This window comes from Littorina saxatilis, linkage group LG9, assembly GCF_037325665.1.
Source record: "Littorina saxatilis isolate snail1 linkage group LG9, US_GU_Lsax_2.0, whole genome shotgun sequence".
NCBI lineage: Eukaryota > Metazoa > Mollusca > Gastropoda > Littorinimorpha > Littorinidae > Littorina > Littorina saxatilis.
Window position 1 is genome coordinate 23,819,843 of NC_090253.1, and position 8,763 is coordinate 23,828,605.

An 8,763-nucleotide genomic window follows, 5' to 3' on the forward strand; every position below is an offset into this window, starting at 1 on the left:
TCGGCGTCTTCAAACACTTGCAGAACAAAACGTGCTTTTGGGGAGAGGGCACAGGTCTGTCACAAGGCGTCAATTTGGAGATAGAAGATCGATACAATAAGTGCTTCTTCTTCTTCTTCTGATGGGTCGATGGCAAAGGCATTATCTGCTTCGTCACCGACCCGGACAGCCCGGTAGAGGGCGCTTGGAAATGTCTGGCATCACGGGATCTCATTTATCTCCCTTTTGGCGCGTCACGACTGACAACCCCCCCCCCCAAAAAGGTTTGACAGCTGCAGTCAGTATGTTTGAAGAGGAAACGGAGCCATAATTATAGAGAGCTACCACGAACACATGAATATTTCCTCAAGGGTGAGACTGTGTGTGTGTGTAGGGGGGGGGGGGGGTTAGATATGTGCGTGTGTGAGCGCGCACGTGAAATCAAGACTGTGTGTGGTGTAGGCCAGGGGGTGGGGTGGACCGGGGGGGGGGGGTGGTGGAAGTGTGTGACACCCAGAAAGATCTTTACAGCGATGTCCGTCAACTTGGACTTTCTTGTTGTGCTTGTTCCCCCATCGAACATAGAATTCGGTAAAACTCAGCCGTTTCACGCGATCTGTATCTTCTTTAGTACTGCAACAGTCAAGCTTCTCCGTATGACGACCACACAAGGGACCCACCAAAATTGGTCGCTATAGACGGGCGGTCGCTATGGAAAGGTGCAGTCATCATATAGGGGAACGGCGGGGATGTAGCTCAGTCGGTAACGCGCTGGATTTGTATCCAGTTGGCCGCTGTCAGCGTGAGTTCGTCCCCACGTTCGGCGAGAGATTTATTTCTCAGAGTCAACTTTGTGTGCAGACTCTCCTCGGTGTCCGAACACCCCCCGTGTGTACACGCAAGCACAAGACCAAGTGCGCACGAAAAAGATCCTCTAATCTATGTCAGAGTTCGGTGGGTTATAGAAACACGAAAATACCCAGCATGCTTCCTCCGAAACCGGCGTATGGCTGCCTAAATGGCGGGGTAAAAACGGTCATACACGTAAAAGCCGTGGGAGTTTCAGCCCATGAACGAACAAACAAACAATATAGGGGAACACTTGTCCGAGATACCTTGCGGGGGTCGTAATAGACAGGTGGTCGTCATCGAGAGGTGGTCACCAGAGCAGGTTCAACTGTAGCATGTCTTCCACCCCCCATGTGTGGGTTTCGTCATTTTTCTCCACATCATCTGAATAAAATATCAATTTTGAATGATAACCACATGCGTGTCGCTTACTTGGCCTATCTCCGGACACGATTTTTATTTTTAAGTTTTTAACAAGATCTATAAAGTACCGACTGCAATACAATCTGAGTTTTAAGGAACCTTGTACATTTTGTTGTGATACGCATTAAATGTAAATAGGGGAAGGGCTCCTAATATGGACCACTTTTTGTTTCATGCTGATAACTAGGCTGTTTTCTTGAAGAGAAGTTTCATTTTGTGTTTGGTAGTCCTTCTCTCTTAGGTGAACCGTTAGGCCTAATTACAGTGTAATAGCTTTGATCGATATTCAGCAAAAATTAAATACAGAAAAAATTACAAATGGTCTATATTAGGAGCCTGGGCGCCTAATATGGACCAGGGAAGCGGCCTTCTCGAATCACTGTAAACAGCCCCCTATACTTCAAAATAACATGATACAACTTGGTGGGCAAGTCAGACTAATTAAAATATGCTTTAGATTTATCTGTTTCAGGTTGATGAGAGCATTATTTGAAGCACACCAGGAAACTAAAGAAGCATATCAAAAACAGAGTGAAAATAAGTGAAATTAACAACTTCCACGAAAAGAAGACTATTTGTTATATTTTTTTTAAATCTCGAGGGCTAGTTATAGGTTATTTACAGCAAGCTTCTTAATGAATTAATGAAAATAGCCTTTAGCTTTTATTTTCTTCGATTTGTTGAAGGTGGTCCATATTAGGGGACTCACACATACTTTGAGATTTTGCAATTATTTTCTGTTTGCAGTAGAAACTCGGGGTCAACACTACTAACATTTTACAAATACGGTCTTATAGCTGTCATATGTAGTAATTTTTGTGTGATAAAAGCTTTGGCTGTGGACAGAAACAAGTCCGTTTTAGGCGGCAAATTTAGAGTGAACCCTGCCAAAAGTGAAAAAAAGAGAAAAAGCCTAACGGTTTTGAGGTTTATGATTCTGCAACTGTTTTGACATGTGCAAGTTATCCAGAGAGGGTGAATACAGCCAATGAAATTGTTTTGAGCGCTCTAGCGCCGTTAGTTTGTCAGAACAGGAGGTGGTCCATAATAGGAGCCGGTCCATATTAGGAGCCCTTCCCCTAGGTTGAAAGAAGTAGACCCAGGAGGAAAACAAAAAGAGACTAATACAATATTGATGCTGAATCACTTTTACCCTGGGTTCTCGAGACAACACTCTTATTAGTAGAAGTGTTCCACTTGTGAACACCTTTTCAATAAAACACTAGTGTTAATCATGTGTGCTACTTTTGCTAGTATATTTATGTACAACATGTATGTCACAACACTGTGTTCAAAATGTGGTTACTGACAGAGTGTTCAAAGGGGGAACACTTCAGATGTTCAGTGAAGATACAACAATAAACAAACGACTTGGCCATTAGAAATGTGACCAGAAGTGTGATGTAACAGCCCTGGTCTCACCAAAGCACGACTGAGGAGGATGCAATCGTGTGGATGTGAGTGTCGGAAGGGTAAACCGGTGACGCAGTGCTCACACCAAAGTGGGTGTTGACAGGTCGCCAACGGTTCAAGGCTTTTTTTTCTCGAGATTGCACGGAATTTTCTTTTTTCTTTTTTTTTTTTAAGGTGGCGGGGGAGGCTTTGCCCAACCTGATCTTCCTCAAAAAGTTGTTATGATTTTGACACATTCTTTGTAGCCTTTTATTTATTTTATTTATTTATTTTATGCAATTTATATCGCGCACATATCTCAACCACGGATTCAAGGCGCAGGGATTTATTTATGCCGTGTGAGATGGAATTTTTTACACAATATATCACGCATTCACATCGACTAGCAAACCTCAAGCCTATTAGGGCGAGCATTCACCTTTCACGGCCTATTATTCCAAGTCACACGGGTATTTGGTGGACATTTTTATCTATGCCTATACAATTTTGCCAGGAAAGACCCTTTTGTCAATCGTGGGATCTTTAACGTGCACACCCCAATGTAGTGTACACGAAGGGACCTCGGTTTTTCGTCTCATCCGAAAGACTAGCACTTGAACCCACCACCTAGGTTAGGAAAGGGGGGAGAAAATTGCTAACGCCCTGACCCAGGGTCCAACTCGCAACCTCTCGCTTCCGAGGCAAGTGCGTTTACCACTCGGCCACCCATCGTCAGATTTGTATTTCTTCTAATGATGAATTCCTTTCAACAAGATTTGAAATAACAAGCGTAAAAAGATACGAGTCTTTTAGAACCTTTTTCATTTTACGTACATGCAGAAGGGTAGTTTTTGCTCAATTATGTTGGCACGCTGACACCAGAAAAGGTCACTTCCTTGAGGTCAGTACAGACAAAACGACCAGCAACTCTACAGGCAGCTTTTGAAGAATACTTTTTTCTTTTTTTCTTTTTCTTTTAAGGGTGGGGGGCGGCGTCGGGAGGGTCATTCCAGGCCAAGATCTTGCATCCTGTACTCTGATCTTGAATAACAGGCTGATAATGGAACTGCGCGTTGTGATCGGATTGTATGTGACTACACCGTGTTTGTCAAATCAATAGCGACAAGAAAATTTGCTGATTCAAATCAGCAGGTTCCCAGACGTTCCTTCATGTAATTTTTAGGTGAATGGTCAAAGTGGTTTCTTGCACACACTCAGTCATCTTGCACAACAATGCAACACAAAGGAACTTAGTCGATAAATATCGACAGGGGGCTATTTAATTTTTAGAGCTTGTTTTTAATCCAAATATAACATATTTATATGTTTTTGGAATCAGCAAATGATGGAGAATAAGATGAACGTAAATTTGGATAGTTTTATAAAAAAAAATTTGTTTTACAATTTTCAGATTTTTAATGACCAAAGTCATTAACTAAATTTTAAGCCACCAAGCTGAAATGCAATACCGAAGTCCGGGCTTCGTCGAACATTACTTGACCAAAATTTCAACCATTTTGGTTAAAAAATGAGAGCGTGACAGTGCCGCCTCAACTTTCACGAAAAGCCGGATATGACGTCATCAAAGACATTTATCAAAACAATGAAAAAAACGTATGGGGATATCATACCCAGGAACTCTCATGTCAAATTTCATAAAGATCGGTCCAGTAGTTTGGTCTGAATCGCTCTACACGCACGCACACACACACACACACACACACACACACACACACACACACACACACACACACACACACACACACACCACGACCCTCGTCTCGATTCCCCCCTCTATGTTAAAACATTTAGTCATAACTTGACTAAATGTAAAAAATGAAAAACACGTCTGGGGATATCATACCCAGGAACTCTCATGTCAAATTTCATAAAGATCGGTCCAGTAGTTTAGTCTGAATCGCTCTACACACACACACACACACACAGAGACAGACACACACACACACACACACGCACGCACATACACCACGACCCTCGTCTCGATTCCCCCCTCTACGTTAAAACATTTAGTCAAAACTTGACTAAATGTAAAAAAAACCTAAAGAAGCATACAAGAGAGATAGAGATAGAGAGAGAGAGAGAGAGAGAGAGAGAGCCAGCCAGCCAGCCAGCCAGCCAGCCAGACAGAGATAGAGTATCACTGACAGAGTATGTCGCCGTGTGTATTTATGTGGGGGTGGGGGTGGGGGACGGGGGTCGATCGTGTGCACGGTGTGCGTTGGTGCGCGAGCAACCCTGTACGTATGTCCGAGGCCAAAAAATGTCGATTTCCGCCGATTCCTGAATGTGCGCGTGTGGTCAAACAATCACCGACACATATGAAACTTTACAACGTACAAGACTCCCCGAAAAACGTCTCCTCAATTAAACAACCAAATCAAATCCCGCAGACGTAGGGTGGTATCGTGAACGCAACGGAATTGCGACACGATCCATCCACACACCTGCTTTTTTTTCCACAGAAAAGAACGGAAATCATACGGGGCACCTTTGCCCTCTTTGCTATCATAAAAGGGGTGGTCACATTTGACACACTTGCGTTACGCATTATGCGGTAGTATTGCGCGGGGCGAGACTGCTTTTCGTTGCTCAGTCGCGCGCTGTAGCGTTGGCAGCAGGGACCGAAATACAGGTGACCGAGGGTCATGACCTATTTAGCTGCCAACTTAATCGTAAGCTGGGAACAGCCGTGTAATAGGTGCTTGATTTTGGTATTTTGATTTTACATAACATTAAACCTTTCTTGGGGTTCATGGTCATGGCAACAGCCATATTAATATTATATGATGTATAATATCATATTTCAGCATATGTGAATTACATGGCATCATACCAAACTGTCATACATTTTTTATTCCTACATTATTCTGATTGATCATGATCACAACCAAACCTACTATCAGTGGACACATCCAAATGCAAGCGCCTGTTAACGTTCTTGACAACTTGCCACAGTGACTGATCTAAAAATATAGGTCCTTTGCCGCCACGGACACTGTTTGGCCTGTAGGTAAAATGTACAATGTATTTTCTGATTTGTGCACAAAAGCTTTTTTTCTTTTTTCTTTTTTTTAACATAACAATGTTTAATGTCACTGTATGTTTAAAAGACCATGGTCATATTTGTAAAAAAAATGTTAAATTAGAAAATAAATAACATTTTGATTCATGATTTTTCCTACACCTGTGCTGAAAATAAGAAATAAAAATGTCGGTATATAAGTCACTCAAATACAGCAAGGTATGAATGGCTCGGTTTGAGTTTGTTGCAGTTGACCCTGCACAATGCGACCTATGATGTTTTTGTTGAACAATTTTGCGGTGACGTATTTCACAACTTCCTGTGTTACACAAACTCTGTGATGACCAATTTTGCCTTCACTCCTCCCATAGGGTGACGGATTTCACAACTTTCTACAGATGAACAATGTTGCCTCCACCCCTCCCATAGGGTGACGGATGTCACAACTTTCTGTGTACACAAACTGATGACGTATTTCACAACAAAATGGCGCTAAAAAACTAGTTCCGGAATGTCACCGTTCACACAGGCAAATGCCTCCGCATAACCCAGACCTCCGGGTCTGGGAATGAGTGTGACCTTGCGCGTGTTTTGTAGACGCTGGGGACTTCGCGGAAATCCCTGTTTATGCCCTCATTATTTTTTTCTCCTTCTTCTTTGGAGAGGAGGGGTGAAGGAAATAGGGACTTAAATAGCAACTTGAGAGTTGTGTTGACATTTGGTTTAAGCGTGTTTTTATTAATTTCTTGTATACACGTTATAAACAGTAACAACATTAAGGACGTTAACAAGCAGACTGCTTATGGACACGTTCTAAAATTGATAATCAATACTCATTCTGATAACAAGACATGGCGAACAAGTGATAACTTCAACCCTTTTCTTTCAAAATATTTCATTATATTTTATACAAATTAAACAAGTCGCGTAAGGCGATATTACTACATTTAGTCAAGCTGTGGAACTCACAGAATGAAACTGAACGTAGTCCGCCGCTAGTGCAAAAGGCAGTGAAAGTGACGAGCCTGTTTGGCGCGGCAGCGGTTGCGCTGTGCTTCATAGCACGCTTTACTGTACCTCTCTTCGTTTTAACTTTCTGAGCGTGTTTTTAATCCAAACATATCATATATATATATGTTTTTGGAATCAGGAACCGACAAGAAATAAGATGAAATAGTTTTTGAAACGATTTTGGAAATTTAATTTTGATCATAATTTTTAATTTTTTTAATTTTCAGAGCTTCTTTTTAATCCAAATTAACATATTTATATGTTTTTGGAATCAGAAAATGATGAAGAATAAGATTAACGTAAATTTGGATCGTTTTATAATTGTTTTTGTTTTTTTACAATTTTCAGATTTTTAATGACCAAAGTCATTAATTAATTTTTAAGCCACCAAACTGAAATGCAATACCAAAGTCCGGCCTTCGTCGAAGATTGCTTGGCCAAAATTTCAATCAATTTGATTGAAAAATGAGGGTGTGACAGTGCCGCCTCAACTTTTACAAAAAGCCGGATATGACGTCATAAAAGACATTTATCGCAAAAAAGAAAAAACGTCCGGGGATATCATTCCCAGGAACTCTCATGTCAAATTTCAGAAAGAACGGTCCAGTAGTTTAGTTTGAATCGCTCTACACACACACACACACACACACACACACACGCACACACATACACCACACCCTCGTCTCGATTCCCCCCCCCTACGTTAAAAAATTTAATCAAAACTTGACTAAATGTAAAAAGAGAGAGAGAGAGAGAGAGAGAGAGAGAGAGAGAGAGAGAGAGAGAGAGAGAGAGAGAGAGAGAGAGAGAGAGAGAGAGAGTCAAGTCAAGTTAGTGGAAGAATCTTTTGTAATGTATGTTTGATGGTGTATGCTTTTAATTAAGCGTTGCTGACTATGAATGTAGATCTATGTAAATGCTTGTATAACTGTGTTTTAATTTTAAATGTGTCAAGCGCAAAGAGCATAATTGTAAAGTTATGATGTTGCGCTATATAAATGCTCATTTATTATTATTATTATTAAAGGCATATGTACTCGATGACTATACACGCTAATTGCTTTACCAACAGCTGGAGACATGCTAAATTAAGTTCCCTGTAAAATATTGTGGTCTAGGACCCCTTCAATGTTGAGATATGTTAATTTTCATTTTGATCTGGATCGTCCTATTTATAGATTTGGCAACACATGTAACGTTGATGCAAGGGAGCTAACACCGCGGCTTTGTTGACATCCTCACTTTTTCAGAGGCTAGAACAAGCTGTAATGCATGTATTATGGTCCGCGCATGGTGACATATCGTCATTATATGGTCTTATGGTGCGTTTGACATCGATTATGGGCAAACTACACTTTGTAAACACGGGAGCGCGTACATATGCCTTTAAGTCAAGTCAAGTCAAGTATTTTATTGTTTTGGGCCCAGAGGGCTTTGAAACAAAGATATAACTTTAACAAAAAAAGGTAACAAATCAGACAGTTAATATATGTATACAAATTGACCGGACAAATACAACAATACTATACAACCAAAATAAATTGGCAATATACACTTCCATACATACAAACAAAACAAAAATAGGTTTAATAAAATCAGGTAAGAAACCAGACAGATATAGATAATATGTATACATTAAGCGGACAACGATAATATACAGCCGAAATAAATTGGTAATACCATTATGCTATGCATCTTTTGTAGAAACACAAAACAAATCAAAAGCATGTATTACATACATATACATACCAATAAAGAAACTAGATGTAACGCTAACATACTAAAATCATAACATGGGCTACAAATCTTGCTAGCTTCATTAGTTTTATCTTAGATTTACAAATCATTAACTGTTCATATATTAAACAATTTGGGTGAGATCGGTAATAAGGACTATTTAATTTTCTTCTTTCAGACACTATACTTTCATCGGTACAAATGAACAATTAGTGAAAACTCATCACCTAATTCATTTTTATCGCACATATCACACAATCTTTCATTTCTAGGAGCATTAAAAAACCTGTGCTGATGTATTGAGCGTGTTTTCAATCCAAACATATCAT